The 19946-nt window shown below is 36.3% G+C and overlaps 1 protein-coding gene across 1 annotated transcript in view; it reads right to left on the bottom strand.

Moving 5' to 3' along the window:
• The window catches only part of ZFHX4 (zinc finger homeobox 4), a 150801-nt gene that overhangs the window by 75622 nt on the left and 55233 nt on the right, over positions 1-19946 (bottom strand). The gene's annotated exons all lie outside the window — the stretch shown is intronic.

Below are 19946 nucleotides of genomic sequence, written 5' to 3'. Positions count from 1 at the left end.
ACAGTAGTTTATTTTTTAAATACATATTTTACTTAAACTAAGGTACTTCCATTTCACAGGCACAACAAATATATTCCAAAAATAAGAATGGCAACATACTGCAAAAACAATCACTTTATTGGTGAGAGTTCAGTACAACTCCAGGAGTCTTTCTAATACATTAGGTTGGGCTGCTTTTTCTTTCAGATATCAAGTGGTACAGGTGGTATTTATTTGGACAAAGATTAGTTAGATTACAGCTGGTATCCTGAAATTCTTGCAGACAATAGTTTCTGTATTGGATCAAATGCTGATTTCTACTTTCCTCTGCCCCTTGTTCCCCCTCCATCTTTTCCACCCCATTTTTAACATCTGAAAGTGGTTACTAACAAACTGGTAGGTGAATCTTTCCAACACTATAGAGACATGACACATCTAGCATATTTTTGCAAACTCCTACAGGCTCCTTTTTTCTCTTTTTTTTTGTGTCAGCTTGATGTGGTGAATTAAATGCCAATCGATGGAAAAGTTACAGGTCTGTAGCTGTATTTTCCCCCACTGTTCCCTAAGCCACAGTAAAAAAGAACATGCCAGCCCAAGCATCTGTATGTTGTGTTACCTGTGAAAACAAACATCATAATTAGCTTCAGCAAAAATCTTGAAAAGTGTTCAAAGGAAGAGACTCCTGAGTACCTCGAGCTTTCTATCCTTTCCTCCAGTATATGTATCTAAAAAATCTACCTTAGCCTTGACCTATAGAAGCAAGGCTTTTCTGTGCCAGACAGCACATCACCTCACAATGTACAAAAAGGAAAAGGCAATCCAGAATATTGCCTTCTTCACTGCCTTAGATATATGGATTTGCCTAAGGCCACAGAGAAGGGGTGGAGCATAGGAGAGATTTTCATAATGTAACGCACAAACACACTCTCTAAAATGGGAGATGAACTTAAACTCCTTTTTTTTTTCCTTATGTAAATCAAGTAACTATTTAGTCTGATTAGTATTCAACTGATGTTATTTCTAGAATTTAATCGTATGTTTATTAATAAAGCACACATGTCAACTCACAAAATAGCCTGTCTCCTTGCAGTGCAAACAGAGCTTTTCTTTCCATATAGGATACTTGTGGGACATTCTTACAACAGTTGGTCCATAATGAATAAAAATTACATTAATATAAAGGAGCAAGGAGAATCTGAAAGCCACATTTCATTTTGTTTCAATCCAGGACTGTCCAGGGCAGAATATTGTTCCTTGTAGCTCAGACTTGTGAAAAAAAGCAGGCTTTGCTATTCAGCTTGTCTCATCAGCTGCGAGTTTTAATTTGAAGCACTTTTGCAATAAACTTAGTTTTTTGCCAGCCCATCCTCACTAAAGTTGCACCACCTAAAGCATTCAGCCACTGCTCTCCCCCTGCAAGCTAGCCAAGCATATCAAGTGTGCCTGCAACACTCACAGCCTAATGAACAATGCACAAAAACAAAAGTAACAGCAAGACTCCTATTATCTGATCTTCCGTAAAACACAAAAACTGCCTTCTCTGGTACAGAGGAAGTGCCAGTAAGCCTGCAGGTGTGAGCCAGTTAAAAGAAAAGGCTTTGGCTAAATAGATTCTTTGACTGCCAGGGATTAGAGTCATGGCACCAGTGGTAACACACATCTTTTCCTTTAATTTACAAAATTTTCTCACGAGTTTGCAAGAGTTCACCCCATCAGGGGCTTTCTGAGGCCATTGAAATGTCTTAAGTTTTAATTAAGTTGGAGTTGTCAGAAGAAAGCTTTTTTGGCACAGAGTCAGGGTCATTAATTACTGCTATCTTTGTTTCTTTCAGAAAAAAGAACTCTACTGACTTGTTGGGTTACTTATACAGCCTACATTTTCTATCCTGCAGTCCTTATTCACCTCCAAGCAAGGCTTGATTAAGCAGTTTACCAATTACTTCCATCAATCTGGTTTACAAGTCGTATAGGTAATCACAACTTCAGAAGCTTTTCTCTCTTCGAGCTACAGTAGTAATGAAAGCAAAATTACTTTTAGAACCATAAAGCATTTTAAAATTCTAGATTTTCCACCCAAAATGATACTTGAATCACATTCCTGATTTTTATCATTTAGTACACATCCTTTTATATGCTTTTTGCTGGATGGCCAGTTATTAGCAGACACCAGCCATGTTGCATTAAACTAAGCAAAATAAACATAATTTCCTCGCTGTCTTGCATTTCTGGAGTTAAAGGTAATGGTTTTCATCAGTCAAATACCCCTGAACAAGGTTGCATTCAAATCGAAGGACATAGTATCTGCATTAAACAATAGTAAAAACTTTATTTCTAGGTGCCACTTATCAAAAATTTAAAAGTCTAGAATAATAAGCTGAAATTGCTACCCTGTAACAATTATTCACTGGACTAAGTAAAGGCTAATCTGTAGGCATCATTTTCACCAGATGCATTCACATCACAAAAAAGCCAGCACCATAACTGGTACTAGTTTGCTACTTCATCAGAATTTGAGATATTGGGAACACACTGTCTCCCTCCTTCCTAGAGATAATAGCCTTGAGGCTCAGTGTAAAATACAGTATCATACAGCAACATTCTATCTATCAATTCCACAGTTAAAGGGAAGATTTTGGGTTCTAAGTTCGTCCATTCTTTGCCTCTGGTTGTCACTAATTTCATATGCATACATAATTAAAAAATATTCCTCTGAAATATACCAGAGTTCGATAGCCCTTTAGCTTCACATGCCTGGTAAAATCCTGGGTTTAGCCAAAGTGTTTTGCATAAATACCATTACCATTATTAGACAGTTTCATAACTATATATCTTTCTAAGTACACTGCTTGTTCATTTAAATTAAGTTTGTTTTATCAAAATACTCAAATTCCTTGAAGACTGCAAAAGACCTATATCAAACTACATATTTTTTACTGTTTTTAATAAAAACATTGGCAAAATAATGTTTTTTCAGGAACTCTGACTTGGATTTCTGATTTATAGAGTATACTTTACCATTCTGAGCTACTCAACTCAGCAAGTGGCTACTCAGAGACTGCAAGACTTGAAATGTCTGTGGTATAGTATAAATTGTTTTGATCCTCCCTTGGGTATTTACTTAATTTCTCACCCATTTACTGTATTTTGCAAAAAAAGGCAGAAGTGAGATAGAAACTATTAGAAAACTGGAAATACCACCAACAAACTCTAGAAAGTTAGGATACCTGCAACTGAGGCAATCTGCTAATAAAGAAATTACTTTTCTGTGCATTATGTTTCTGTCTGTTACCTCTGTTTTCCTAAATCCAACACCCAAAAAAGCAATCCCACAGGTATTTGGTCCCACAGGACCTTCCACACATAAGGTCCTTATTTAATAAAATATTAAAAGTGGTTCTACAAGGTGATTACAAAACTGTGTTGAACCTTCGTATAAAATAGCCATCTTCTCTATTTGTAGCTTTTTTCCCCTAACAAAACAATGCACAACTACACTGATCTTTGTTAACCTTTTCATTTTTTTCACCTTAGTTAAAATCATCTCTATCACCAAAAAGTTTCTAACCACTTATGTCTGCAGGATGAATCTAAATACAGATACACAGCTGTCATCATATCTCTGAGTCCTTTCTTTCCACACACAATCCCACTGTCACTAGCTCTGCCGGTGAAGACCTGCAACTTGTTGATTAAGTGCTGTTGAAATGGAACACTGGAAGAACCTAACCTCAGGGACCTGCCCTCCCACCCTTACGTTATTCAGGCTGCATCTACCCCCAGTGCAGTTACAGTACCTGCACCTACAACACTGTGAATGGACACTAGAACCTGGGCTCTTTTCTCTCTCCTTTAGTAAGGACTTGACCCAGCCTTTTTGGCCTACTTTTTTTTTTTTTCTTCTGTAGTTGAACAATATCTTTAAAATCCATCTCTCTCTTTAAATAGATACACACAGAAATAAATACGCTGATAAGAAAAGACCTACGAGTCTGCCACTGTCAAAAAGCCTGTTTAAGAGGCTTACTTTTTTTATTCTACAGCTAACTGCAATTCCAACCTTTTTTAGCCGTGATGAGAAATAGGAAACTTTAATAGCCTAGTTCTGGTCTTAAATGCTGTGTGTGTGCACCAGCATATATATTTTAAAAATTGGAAACCTTTACATGAACACAGTACATCAAAAGCTGTTTTAACAAGCTGATTTAACAAGGTATTAAGATGCGTATTCAACCAAGGAGGTGGAGACTCAGATTCTGCAAATTTATGAACACAAATGTAGCACAAGTACTGTTTAAAAAAAAAAGAAGAGTTTGTACATAATTTCTGAATATTCATCCAACTTATACTTTTCACTGTGAGCTTAGTCCTTTATTTATAACTCTCTATTTGATAGAGAGAACAAGCAACTACTGCTTTATTCAATATTGCTTGAATATACTGGATTATTCCCTTGTAATTTTTGTCCCTTGCATGATTTTAGCTTATTTAATTTAAAATAACTTAATATAACAATATAACCAGGCTACTTGACCCAAAGGGTCTCTGTCTTAATAAGAGCATTGCTAATATATCTAAGTAAGGGTGAAACTCCCTCTAAATCTGTTAAAGTACCAATAGACTAGTAGAACCTTTTAAATGAAACATTTCATGATGAAATTCCATTTCTGTTCTTTATCAAGCAACAAGTTAAAAGACGTTTAGACAGGTTCATCTACCAGTAGAAAAATGACCAGTTGTTAGAGAGAGCATTTACCTGTACTGACAACTTTGATGAAGGTCAACAAACAAGTGTATTTCTGTGCTGATATTAAGAGATATTTTTATAAAGTAAAAGAGGGAACAGTAGATCCTTTAATTTTAATAAAAATAAAATTTCAATGGCATTAGTAACTCAAAATCTCTGTTGGTTCCTTCTACATTAGAAACATTATTGAAATACATATTTCTCCATTTTTTTCCTTATCAATTTGTCAACACACATACTTATATTCTGTAGTAGTTGGTGTGGCATGAAAAATTATAATGGCTAAGAGCCACATATTTCCTGTTCTGTGAAGGACACAGGTGAGATATGGGTGTCTAGCAGCCTGTTTGTATTAACTCTAGGTAATAAACATGCATTTGGATATAAGAAATAGAACATTGGCAAAAAGGCTGAGGCAACTAGGACTTGGTTGACATTCTAGAATCACCAAAAGCATAGAAACCAGCTGAATAAAAATCAAAAGGTCTGCAGCACCCACACATGCCTGGAGTAATGGCTGTACTTATTGAAGTACTCAGCAACTGTTTCATCCTTTTGCGCTTGATTTCAGGAGTCATTGTTCCAAAAGACAGTATTTCCTGTATTTCTGCTTCTGCCAAAGACAGCACTCTTCCAGGAAAGCAGACTTAGGCAAAAGGGTACGTGAAGTCACCTATACAAATTACAGAGCAAGTTACCAAGTTTCACTAACTGACTACTTTAAAGTGGGGCATACATATTAGTATAAAGATAGAATAGATAGATAGGTAGATTTACAAACATATAATGTGACCTTTGATTGAGTGGCTGAAAAATACTCAGACTGCAAATGCACAAAAATCTAAGCACATAGGTTAATGATAAGTGTGTTTTAAAATGGTCTTTTCTTGTGGTTAGACTGCTTTCACCTACTGTGTCAGAAAAGAAAACTAACATATCCTGATACAGATCACCTTGCAATGAACTGAACTACTTGGGCTAGGGGCAGTTTATTATGGTTAATTTGGTGCCAAGATGTCATGGTTAACAAAATACCTGACCCAGAAAAAAAATGAAATTAACATGTTTGGTGTGCAAAGATACTTGGTTAAACAATAACTACTGTTCATTTTACTCACCTTATATGGAAACATGAAAATTAAAGCTGAAAAAGACAGCAGTGTTCATCCATCCGTGCAGAATGACTTCCTATTATATGCTTCAAAATTCATTGTCCAGTCTCATTTCACTATGAGAGAGCTTCCAATTACTATACCTATTCATATCTATTATTGTTTTATGACATGCCTAAAGCTGTGAGCAGTATTATATCTTATCATAGTCTGTAGAAAGGGGGCCCATCCCATTTCTAGTCTATAACACGATGCAAGCAAGAACAAAACTGTTGGGGGGTGGGGTGGGGGGGCAGTTGTTTCTTCTGTTATATTGCAAACTTGTACCGAATTTGCTGCCCGCTATCACCCCTGCCTTTTTTTCAACATCAATTCTTTACAAGCATCTTTCTCCTGCTGAATACTTGGTTTTTGCACTATTATTTCAGCAGATGTATCAGATTCCATTTGCCAGGTTGAATCCCATTTTGTGATTTCCTCTTCATATTTCTAACCTGTCCTCACTTTTTGTATGTCTGCACTCTGTCCTCGCTGGTGTTGGCAACACCTTCCAGTTTTAGTACAACCTGCAGATTTAATAAATGGTCTGTTTACCCCCCCTTTCCTTAATCACATGATCAACAAATTAAGTATGCCACTCACAACTGCAGAAGGCTTCCAGACACCTTGCTCCATCCCCAAAATATAACTTGAACTCCTGCAACCAAAGGACAAATTCACATGGCAATATGGGCACACCCATGGTCATTTCAACTGCCCAAAACCTTTTCCAAAATTCTATCTCTATCCCTTCATTTAAGCAAAGATCTGTGAGGCTGTTTCCTCCATACTATTTTTTTTTTTTTTATTAAATCACAGCTTCCAAGTATTTTTGCCTGACTTTCTGCATTTAAACTCATTTATTCCCCTCAGTACATCATATTCTCTGGACACTGCATTCCTGTGTTTCCTCAGGAAGTGGCTGGTCCGATTCATTTGGACCTTCAGCAACCATGTTCTCCTCCATATTTCTCAAAGAGCTGGAAAAAGTGGAGGGAGTTCCACTAGATGTCATGGTCTCCTTCTTCCTGAAACCTCAAAAGCCCCTGGGTACACTCTCTTGAGAGCGGGGACTAGGAGAAGAGAGGTTGAGACTATGCACACAAGAAGTCTATGGGGAAGCAAGCCCAGCAGATCACTTCTATTATTTATCTTCCTGTTCATTTTTGTTTCCATACTGTGTGTCTGCATAGCTCGGGAACAAACTATGGTCAAGAACTCTTGGAAGCACAGCTCCATCATCATGAGGCAGTAAGAGAGGCGAGGCATCAGGGAAGAGGGAAGTAGCACCTGCCTGGTTATTCTTGGCCTCCTGAAATGCCTTTGGGCTTAGCAAGTGGAGACAAGAGAAACAATGGGGTAAAACCTTCAGTGTCAGAGCAATAATATTTGTTATCTTATTTCTTAATAATTGTTATTACTTCAGATAGACCACAAATCTTTATGCAGTCATGAAGATATATACACATAGAGAATGAACCAAAAAGAAAAACCAACCCAACCCTGTATTCATATTCTTCTCATCATTCTAACTTCCCTACTTTTTGGTCATCTTTGACTAAGGCATATCAAGTGGAAAATTCAATTGTTTTGGGGTAAAGATTGCTCCTTGCAGATTCAGTAAAGTTCCTATTACACCACTAGGCTTTATAAACAACAGGCAGCCCTATGATAATTACCAGAATTACGCTTCTTTTTTTTCTTTTATTAAAGATTGGTATTAGATTTGCTTTTTCCCAATCTTATGATAATTCCTAAATTGTACTTTACTTTTCAGAAATAATTACTAGTGATTATGTAAATTCATTATCTATGTCTCTTAAGACCATACTATGCTTATCATCCAGACCTGCTGATTTACTTTATTCCATTTTTTTCTAAGTATTGCCTTACTCTTTTTTTATCAACAACTATTTTGAAAAGGTCTTAATTACTTGAGCTATTATGTCCTTACTCCTTTTATTTTTCTTGTCAAAGACTGATTTTGAAAGTAGCTCAGTGCATCAGCCATTTCAGAACCAGCTTTCATTTTGTCACCCCATTTATTATTGAGCTTAGTTTTTCATTCCATTATTTCTTTTTTTCTCCAACATACTTAAAATGCTATTCTTATTTCCCCTGGCTCCTTTGGCTAGTATTAACTCATTCTGCTTTTGCATTTCTTTTAACTTTCCCAAGTCTTAAAAGAGTTTTAATTTTCCTAGTTGTTTCCATCTTTCGTTTTTGCCTTGGGAGAGATCTGGCTTCCACAGATCTTTAGGCAGCCCCTGGTGAAAACACACCAACTTCTCCTTATCCCATATATTTTCATATTTCTCAAAGCTATAGTTTAGCGTCTTTTAGAGAGGCAAGTCACAGCTGGAAAATATGATTGGGAATATCTGATTGCAATTTTCAATTCTGACTGAGCTGCAAAACATAATAAATGATTTGACAATCCTGTGACTCAGTTTATCCATCAGTGCAACCTGTGTATTATCAATGTCTTCAGAGGACTTTGCTAATACTTATTTAATACGAATATATCCTCTGACTTTCTCAAGTATCATAAACATGGAAACTCTTGTGATTTTATAGGGTTCTACAATTACGTTTCAAAGGGGAGAAATAGACCAAATTCCTCCCTTTCACACTGAACACCTTAAAGCACCTAGAAAATCTGTCTACCTCAAAGTAACAAAAGGCAGGATTTTCTTCAGTTATTATATATTAATAAGATTTTAAACACTCCTTTATGTTCAATAGGTGCAATTTTCTATCCAATTAGCTCTGGTTGGCTGCAAAATATGCAAATATCTAAAATGTTTTCCCATTTCCTCTATTTACAGAACTTTAAAAATATGTTGCTAAGATTTGGTGTGTTTTACAATGTTATGGCTAGAAAAGCCATATCCTAGTAAAATTACACCCATCAGAATTCAGTGCGCTTTGGAAAAAGGAAAAATTATTGCTTGCAAGGCCAGTAGTGGAACAAAAACCAGCATTCCCAGCCCTGACTTGCAAAGCAAACAATGAAAACAATTTGCTAATAATTTGTCAAATTTCTAGCTTTGTTGCCACTACTAAATGCTTAAATGTGTGCACAAGTATGACAGCAGCAACTGACACAACATTTTTATGAAAGAGGAAAAAACAATGGGACCATAAAACCCTGTGTTTTAATAAGGAAGTCAAGAAGACCACGATTGTCTCAGAAACTGAGTCAGTTCTTTCTTACTTTCATCTCTTCTTTCTCTCACCTCCAGCTTTGGAAGGAAAATAAAGCTGAAATTGAAAAATTAAATGCTAATTTTAAATATATGGATATCCAAATCCCCTATGTTCAAACAAACCCCAAAGAAATTAGTATACCCCAGTGAAAATAAATGTCCTGATCACGCTTTCCCTCTGGAATTCTCTGCTTTTCCAGGTGCCTGCAGTGAGATCTCTTGCAATAATGGAGTAGTCCAATCTTTGATACTTAATTGTACTGTATTACTGTTTGGCAATGAACCAAGTGGCTGGCCTGGGGACAGATCATTTTATTTAACGGCTCATCACCAGAACCTCACCAGCATGCAAACAGAAATCACTATTCTGCTGCTGCCAAAAGACTGTAAGAACACAGGAGGCTAATCAGCCTGGGAGACACTCATCTAATGACATACACAGGTAAGCGTCCACTTAAAAAAATGAAGGGCAAAAGGCCATAAAAAAATACTCAAAAACTTGAAATTATGAAGAACCAGAAATCCACAGAAAAAAGACACTTTTATCTTAAGGGAAAAATCAACTAAAATCAAAACAAGTAGGTTTTTTTCCATGGTTAATTACCATTACACTTAAAATAACTTGTTACTTATTGTTTGTGTAATTTAGGCTTGAGGGAGGAATATGTGAAAAGTCCTGCTCCAGAAAAGCTTCAAGGAAATAATTTATGAGAGCTCACAGATAAGAGCCTTTAGATTTGACATTTTGATTTCTATAATAAATTGTTTTATTTTAAAAGTAAAACATCATGTAAATTAATTCATCCCTCAAGCAACATGTAGAAAATGCCTCAGACATGTTTCAACAAATGTTCACTCTTCAGCTATGTTCATTATAATGTTCTACTATGATAATAAGTGCTCTATAAATCAATAAGTAAAACTACACAGTGCCCAATTTAGAAATGCAGTTTCCATCTCCTCTTGTCCTTAGCAGAAGCAAATGGCTTTAGTCCTGTTGTGTCCTCTCCTCCACTGTGACTGCAGAAAGATTATGAAAGGCATTTTGTATGACTGGTTATGAAAGCCACTCAGCAGGGCAGTGAAAAGTTTTATGGGGGCTGTAGAAAATATTAACAGTTTACAGGGAAGGAGAAAAACAGGTGTCAAAAGTGATTGTTTTCATCTCCAAGCAATGAGGTGAGTGAGGAAAGGAAACTAAAGCCTATCAACTAGCAAAAATCCATTTCTTCTTCTTTCTTTGCCCCCTCCTAATTAGCAGTCAGGTTCTTTACTATTAAATGAAATTTCCTATAAAGCTTTCTGGAAAAATTCACTGTCTCTTCTCTTTTCTTTTTAATGCCTCTCCACACAACATTTTCATCCTTTGTTTCATTTCCATGCTGCAAAGACACAGTTCAGAGGGAGGGTTTGATACTGCAGACCTAGTACGCAAGAAGATAATTTGTTTCTTGCCACCAAGTTTTTCAGGGATACTAAAGAGATAAGGGTCAGCCAAATTCCTTTGAATTCCCGCCTTCTTCCCCTTTCATAGGTGCTGCTTGCTGCCAGGTCAGTAGGGTTTTTTATTCCTTAAGTACTAGATACACTCCAGATTGAACGTGCTTATCTAAACAAATAGACTATACAGCACAGCAGTGAGTTTGTAATACAAACACACACAAAAAAAAAATCAAATATAAGCAACTTTGTACATATGGTTTATTACAGCTTTTTCTTAATCAAGATGTTTGCAGAAAAGCCTGACACACAGATACTAGAAGCACACATAAGAGGAAACGTTCATATCTTTGCAGATACTGAATTTCTGTAAACACTCTGCACTAACTAAGTAGAAAACAGCATCAGGTAACCACGTGATGAAGCATAACTCTGTGTTGCCATATGCTTACACGACTTAGTACACATACACAGAAACAAGTATGCATTTTATTTGCATGTACAAACACAAGATCAATGTTACAACACATGGCATGTCCTGATTCTCCAACTGTTGTATTAAACTTAACTATGTTAAATATCATAGCTGTTCTGTCATCCAGACAAAATAAGGAGTTGAAGTGATAGTCCGAAGAAGGAAGCGTATATTAAAAGTTTATAAATGGGTCCCTAAAAATACATATTTATAGTAAAAGCAATCAAACATATCGAGGCAATGATCAGGATCACTGAGCAAAATCTTGCATAGAGCAACAAAGAAATATAGGAAACAAATTGCCTTCTAGCACGACCAATAGTAATATTATAAGGATGATAGCTATTTTCTACAAATAAATCTAAAATGACCTTTTTGGCCACATACAGTCTGTGATAATTTGAAATTTACTTTCTTTGATAATAATTTCACTGGAAGCCTGAATTTTCCTTAATTTACCATATAGGATGAGTTAAGTGCAAAGACACCAAGAAGCAGAGACAGTGAATTAGCTGGGGTTAGAAGCAAAAATTCTATTAGCCAGCTAATTCTATGAACATTGGGCCACATAATTTTAAATTACTTAAACATCTGTACAAGAAACAAATAAATCCTGAAGGGTCAAATCCTGCAGTCTTTACTCAAACAAAATTCCCATTGGCTCATGGGATTTGACCCTTAGTTGGGAATATGCACAGGTTCAGACCATCTTTTTCAAGCTCAGATGTGGAAATTCTCTTTGGAGCAGAAAAGTCCTCAGGGAAAGGCTTTCTGATACCACAAGCATCCAAGACACTAGTCTGGGCTAATCACTAACAGGTTAGCATCTCTGAAAATAATACTGTCTAACAGCAGAGGAATGTGTAGTCTGGTTCTCATAAAATTTCAAACCTGGGACAAAACAGAAGAATCTGGTAGAGCTACCTCTTTTTCATCTGAATTAATAACACATTATCAGTTTGGTAAGAAAATATGAACTGTTATTATCAAGCTTCCAGATATACAATGGAACTTGGAAGCAAATGTAGCAGTAAATATTTGCTACTGCATAGTAACAGTAAATACCAAATATTGAATACTTATTTTTTTCAGCATTGTTTCACTTTATAAATACTTAATGAGTTATGCTATAAAACTGTAAAATAATTCTAAATTTGAACATCCTTTGGATTAAAAAAAAAAAAAAAAAAAGAGCTACCCCAGCACAATAAACAGTAGTGTATCCTCAAGAAAATAATACTCCCTCTTTCATGAAAGAAAAATGAGAAGTTCCAAGGCAGGAAAAAGTAAAGGCCAAATTCTAATATCCCTTTGCTTTAAAAATAACTGACACAAAATTTGACCCAGCTTATCAGTATCTCAAGGTTTTGCTTGTTATTTTCCGAAAAACAGTCAGGTTTTTTTTTGTTGGGTTTTTTGGGGTTTTTTTGAGAGGTGGATTTTCAGCTTTAGAAGCTCAACTTGAGATAGTACAGGCCAAATTTTCACAAAGAATAAATAAAGCAGAGTAGCCTCTGAAGGTGCTCAAAACCCCTGTAATGCAGGTGTAAGGTATATGAACCAGTGCATCTGCATTAAGCAACTTCTTTTCAACAGCTGGTACGAAGTGCTGACAAGCTTTTGCTGGCCACCTTACCAAGCTGATAGATTTATATATTCAGCCACAGGAGAAAGAGTCCAGGGTAGCAGATACCCGCAGAGCAAAAGGGAAGTTTGTCACCTGGGGAAAGCACGCAGAGATCAGAGGATCCAAGTGCTGCTGCCGAAACTCTGCTCCTGGCAGGCGTCTTAATTCCACTTACAGAAGGCTCTCCCTGGCTACAATGTCCTGAGGACCCACAGACTCGATTTTTTCACAGCCCTATTCCTTTTTCTTGGGAATGCATACAGAATTATGGGGAATGGTATTATTAAACATCTTCAACTATCACACATCCAACATGTGTCCAGTGTCTCCCACAGAAGAGATCTTAGGTGTGCACAGCAACCAGCTTACAGTCTTAGTATGAAAAGGGATGGTTTATACTAAATCTCCATGTCTCAGAAAGGACACACCAAAATTTTCGGAGTCACAGAAGCATGTCTGCAGGGATGCAATATACAGATATCAGATCTGGTAGAGAAGGAAACTACACAAGGGAAGCAACATTTAAAGCATGTTCTGACAGAGGTAAATATTTTTTTCTTATTTAAAGTTCTTTTAAAATATTAGATGTTTGTCTTAAGTACTTATTCCTGATTATTACACTAGTTTAGCCTACTGAAAAGTGAAACAGAAAGACCAAAGTCCCTTTCCATAAATAAAATAGATTAAAAAAAAATGGGATGGAAGTGAATCCCACTTTATCACTCTGCCAGGAATTTCTATTGCAGAAATACAAAAGTCTGATTTATTTTTAAAGCATTTTAAACACATACCAACATTACTTGGAAACAGGCCAGGTAAAAAAATTCCATCAGAACTGACACCCTACAAACACATGTTACCAGTAACCGCTATTGAGCCTAAAGAAATAAATGAAATGCTATACCTTTGGCAATGCAACACTTGGCACTTTGTCAAAGATTCATAGCAGCAAGGTATATATCTACTTTAAATATACAGAAAGCTCAGGACTATGTATTAAACACATGCACTGCCCCTCCCCCACCTTAAGAAAAGTCTTTTGTCCCCACAACTTCTAAAGTTATTTAAGATATTTTTTTTTTTTTAAGCAAAACACTTTGCTACTTGTATTCCATAGCTGAAAAAAAGTCATGACTATGAATTCTCAGAAAATCTAATCCTTGCTAAAACAAGCTTTACCTATTATTCAGAAAGTCTAGCTTAAAAAACAGAAGGGGAAGAATATCAAGCATAGGTGGATATAATTTGAGAGAATACATTCTTGAAAATGTTACCTCTAACAGAAGTTAGAGGTTTATTAGGGCTCTGGATATCTCTACCAAATCATGGCCTGGAAGGCCATCATGATCTTTAGCAGTCAATTAAATAAAAAGAAACAAATTCAAATTTCATATAAACAGGAGTGGTTTCTAGGGCTAAAAAGCTACCTACAATATCTGTGTTAACTGCATCTTTACCTACTCCATAACAAGACAAGCTCAAACACATAGAAATTCTCAAACAGCCAGTGATGTTTCTGTAAAACACTACAAAGCACACATATGCAGTCTTACAGCAAACACATGGGTAAGCTTAAAATACCTCAAGATCTTCTTGTACTTCGGGGTAATTTAGACTCATAGTTATTACCAAAGTGATTCCATGGGAAGAAAATAAATGATAATAAATAAAAAAGACTTGTATCTTTTGAAAATAATGCTTCCACTCAGTTTCTAAAAGTATAAGCTCACCAAAAGACAGAGTAAATTCCACCTCTATTTACATATACCTTTCATGCTGGCATTTGAATACTACATGTGGAATACAACCACTGAAGTCAGGAGTCAAATGTCCCATTCACACCTTACATTAGCAAACATGCTGAAAAAAATTCCTGTGCCACTGCTACAACATGTGGAGGCACAACAACCGAGATTTTATGGCAAAAGATACAGGCTTGCAGGACTTTAAGCATATTCAAGGGGGATTCCATGTGGATCAGCAGATGAAATCACATGCATCTGTGGTGCTGAGGAGAGGTGTTAATTTTAAAATCTGTTCACTAGCCTAAAGGTGCAAGAGGGATGGTCTCTCTGCTGCTCAGCTTCTAACAGTAAATGATATCACCTTTTAGGAATTTTTTTCTGGTTATGAAAGCCATGGTGGGCTGGAGGGAGAGAGTAAAGGACATCTGGATCCTCTTCTGGAATGACAATTAGGCAGTGGTCCATATTAACAACAGGCTGCCAGTAAAAATTGGACTCATGCATCAGATATAAAGTGATTACCTTCAAATATTGATTTTACAGCAAGACCGGTCCCAGAGGTTACAATGGTTGTTGCTTGTTTCTAAGTGGACAGTTTTTGAGCACTGTAAGTGAACTCTGCAAGGAGCTGTTACTCCTCAACAAATATTTCATGCACTTTTGGTGGTTAGTGCCATGGAGACTATCCCAACAATCAGTATGTCTAAGGGATTAGAAGAAATTATTACGCCAAAGTATTTTGTTGTTGCTCACTTTTCCTATCTTTTATGTCACAGTGACTTTGGACATTTTGCTAGGAGACTTTAAGTTCTCCAATTACTCTAATAAGGTCAGTGAGTCATACAGCTCTCCTGCTGCCTGAAGAAAGTGGGGTTTGGATAAGTGCTAATGATGTAAGGCTGGAGACAGGACAAAGAGTGGCTCACCACAGCATGTGGGGATATACACAGATACATTCTGGGGCTGGATGGATATACCTGCTTGGAGGCTTTTACACTTGTAATGTACGGATATTTGGGGATACGGCACATCCACAAGTCAGGCACAAACATGACTGCTTTTCATCATAGCTGTGTGTGCTTCTGTGTGGTACTCAACACTGCTGTTTCTCCTCTTCCTCCAGAAAAAAGTGACTTGAATGCAGCCTTTCCCTAAATCTGTGACAAATCTGAGCTCTCTTTGAAAGATCTGTGTCTTTACAAATGCCTGTGACAACCTGAAGCAGCCAAAGCCAGCAGACGCAGGTGCCCGAGCCTCCAAACATCAACAGGCTGTAGCAGGACCAGGGTTTGGTGCAGAGCTTTGCTCCATCACCCAGCTGGGTCCCACCTGAGGGACCTACTGCACAATCAGTCCTAATTCCCTCAAATGAGCATCTCTTGTGCACTTCCCTCAAGGACTACAGTCATGCTTCTACTTACAGCCACTTGTGAAGACCACTGAAAAACGGTAGCTAATGCTGAAAGCAGCTGCCCACTTGTTTAGCAAATTTTCCTGTAGATAGCACTTACACTCTTGACACTGCAGCTGCTACTAGCTCCTATCTATGCGAATCTTTAAGAATTTCTTTAGATGAGGATTTCTAACACATCAAAATATGTTTCCCAGAAAAACTTAAAAGCCTTTAACTCAGCTAGGTTGAGTCAAACCTTCACAGAAAGCTTAGGTTTTAACTTGACCAGGTTCTAATGCAGAAGTTTATATTGTTTGGTTATATCATGCTTAAAATGTACCAGCTAACATGTTATCATCAAAGCCATTATCTAAAATATTGGTATCTACTGCTGTCTCAGTTTCTACCTCTCCCTCCTGACTGTGTCTAATAGCAGGTTCCAGACGAGTTTTATAAATCCGAGCATCATGAGCTGGCGTCAGTAGAAGTCCCTTGACCACAGTGTCCAGCTGCTGTAACAAAAAAGCTCTTTGGTTTCTGTGAGGTACCAACACCGTCCTGGTATCAGACATACTCCCACAGAAAACGGGCTGAGTTGAGGAATCTGCAGAACTTACTTCATCATTTTGTTTTATGCAATTTTACAAAATGTTTTTAGTTCCAACCATTGGGGTTTAAAATATTATAATAATGTCCTATATAATATAATATAAGGTAATAAAATATTATAAGGATGGAATAAGGAAAAAGATATTTTTCCTTTAAAAAAATACAACATATTTTCAGTTTAGAAACTCAGAACAGCATGTGTTATACTGGCAGTTACCTTTATTTTGAATATACTGAAAAATTGCAACCTTTTACTTTCCAAGGACTGTTACTGATTATTCCATAAAACACAACTAATTTTTTAACAACTGTTGGTCTGTTAGGTACATTTGCATACCCACACAACTTGTGGCACCCATATATGCATATATTAGATAGCTCACTTATTTACCCTAGTATATATCACTTTAATATGAGCTAACACCATTGAAATATATAAAGAATGTCCCTGACACTCAGATGAAAGATTTGACTGAAGCATTACAAAAACACGTTGAGCAATCGACACCAACACACAGTTAAAATAGATTCTCTTTTTGCATAGGAGGACATTGCTGCTGACATCTTAAGCCTAATATAACATGAAATTACCAGAAAACATCAAGAAAAATCCACCTCCAGGTATGTCATCTATAACAGTGTGTGACTCCATTAACACAGACAAACTTTTAGAAAGTATAATATGATCCTTGATGGAGCGACTAACTGTCCACTATTAGGTATTCTGATGCTTTTTGAAATATGCTACCAAGTCTACCATAAATGAAAATTGCCAAGGTAACTTATTGATATGCAAAGCTACCATTTGTAGTGGGCCTTCAAATACTATATATGCCTTTGGCTACCTTTGACAATAGGGTAGCATGTAACATCTCTTTTTTTTTCTTTTTTTTTTACATTACTTATTGAGTACTTTCAGAATCTTTTAGGTGCAGATCAGTACAGCAGGACTAAATCTCTTGGCAATTGTTAGGTCTCTACTGGGCAGTAATGAAGATGAAACTGTACTTTTACTCTGTGGTATGGTCATTCCCTTTCAATACAACTGGGGAAATTAATAAAACATGAAATTTCTTGTAAAATCCAGATAGTTTCTGGCTTTTACAGAAGTGTTACGGAATGATAAGGACACAAATCAGCTTCTCATTCTTATTAGGTCTAAGAGAGAGACATGATAGCAAGCTTCTATCCTTAAGGTAAAAGGCCCATTATTAAATTTTTTCTCTGAGCAACTTCAGGGCCAGAAAGCATCCCAAAGACAGAGATATGGAAATATGAACAGTCATTTGCTTCCTCAGTATTTCTCAAGGGAATTCATCTGTAAATAACAGAAGTTTTAGGTGATTTCTGGCAAACCATGTGCAACAAAATGCAACTTCTAAGGCCATAACAGAAGCAAAGTTGGTATGTAGGTTTTTTATTTACCTCTATATTGCTCAGGCTGCATTTCAGCTCTCATAATATCCTCACTGATCCATGTTCTGACAGCTGTATCAGTTAGGGTAGCACCTTACTCTCCAAAGGACATCAAAATACATTAAAGATTCATCACAGAAGAAAGTATTCTTTGTAAGACTATTCTTGTCAGAATAGGGTCCTTGGATGATGACTCACTGGGCAGGAATGTGGTGCATTGCTATTATTCATTTACCATTTAATGATACAGACTTTTAAAGTACAGCTCATACTAGAGTGTTCTAAATACTCAGCGCAAAGAAATCTCAAATTAGCTGAAAATTATTTGAGCCCTTCAAAGTGCCATGATAGTTAAAATCAGTAAAAGCAGAGAAAGACATGCAGATAATAAAGCAATCAATAAGACAGCCTGAGTGAAAAATGTTTTAGGAATGGTGATGTCAAAATAAACTTTTTTTTTTTTTTTTAATCACATCTACATGGGCATGCAAGATAAATCTAATTGGGTCAAGTATTTTAATTACACTTTACATTGCTAGCATTAATACCAAAAGAAGACTATTTCACAGATCCATTTTTTGCCAGTTTTTCATATTTCATCTTTTATTTTGATCTGATTCCTTCATACTGCATATCATACTTGTTTATAATTGCAGAATATTTAATCTTTATAAATACTCTCTCTCTCTCTTCAAATTCTGTACTTTGACTATATCCAGAATTTCCAGGAAAAGCTTATAATGAACAGATCAAAATTGATCTGTGGTACAGTAACCAACTGATTTCTGTTAATGCAAACTCCATTCACCGATTTTTGAAAATAAACATTCAATGACTTTTTTTCCCCATTATCAGTGTTTGACATGACACTCAAGGATACATTTAAATCAGACACACAAAACTCTTGGACTGATGTAAGAGTGTTAGGTTAAACTCATTTTTTAAAAAAATTATATTTTAATCCCTAAAGGATAAACATTTATCCTCTAAGATACAGGGATAAAGATTTTAATGGCATCTTGCTTTGGGATTCAAAATAAATAAGGCAAAGATGAGTTTCCATCTTCTTAAAACTAAATTACAGAGATTAAAATATATAAACACAAAATGAAGGTATTCCATTTGCATATTATATTTCGCTCTTAAAGTTGATATTGAAGATTAAGGGTCAGCATTTAATCCTCACTATCCTAATCCCTAAAATTACAAAGACAGGCGTAAGTGCATGTCTGCTCCACTAAATTACCTTGAAAGAAAGCAAATTCCGGATGAAAAGGGAAGCATATTTATATTATGGTGATTTAAAATCTGTCGCCTAAACACATCTTCTCCCCTCTATCCATTGACCTAAATTGCACACTAAAAGCTTGCTTGTCTGCAAATGGGCAGCTAACACTTTGAGACAATCCAGAGATTCTTCACTTACGCACAATCATGCCAACTATTTTTCTGACTACAATAAACACTGTCTTGTTCATATTTTGCAGAAACAAGAGTCAAGTTACAAACCAGAAGAGTTTCTCTACTTTTCTCAGTCTGATTCCTAGATATAGATAATTCTATAAATTGAAGGTTCTGAGAGAAAAAAATGTATTAATGAAAATTAGTAGGTCAAGCATGCTCTGACTTAAACTCTAAGGGGAATCACACCCCAGAGGATACCGTACCTCAGACGAAGCAGAATTATAACATAAAATAACCCTAGTCTCCAGAAGAAAAAAAACTGGAAACCAGTACAGATTATACTCTATTCATCTGTTTCTCTAAAATATTACCTTTTTTCATAGGTTACATGGAGTAACTGAAATTAATGATGGAGCTGCCCCTGACTTGAATAGGACAAGGACGTCAACCCTCACTGTCTGTTCTGCCGCCTTACCAATATTAAATTGCAATGCAGAAAAAACCCTCACAGATGAACCACCAAAAGCACCAGGATATAAAAGACTAAAAGCAAACTGAAGCTCATAGGAGTGTATTCTGTATCTTACATTCAGCATTTATCTACTTCCTAATATTGCAGGTTGATAGAAGTGCTACACCGTGTGCTGAGGTAAAATATCTATGCTGCACTCAGCCCTTCAGATTCACCATGAGAATTGTCTGTCTATGTCTGTATCAAGATGTTCTAAAATTCATTTTTGAAGAATTTCTT

Source organism: Poecile atricapillus, chromosome 2, assembly GCF_030490865.1.
Source record: "Poecile atricapillus isolate bPoeAtr1 chromosome 2, bPoeAtr1.hap1, whole genome shotgun sequence".
Taxonomy (NCBI): Eukaryota; Metazoa; Chordata; class Aves; order Passeriformes; family Paridae; genus Poecile; species Poecile atricapillus.
This window is presented reverse-complemented; position numbering and strand designations above follow the sequence as displayed.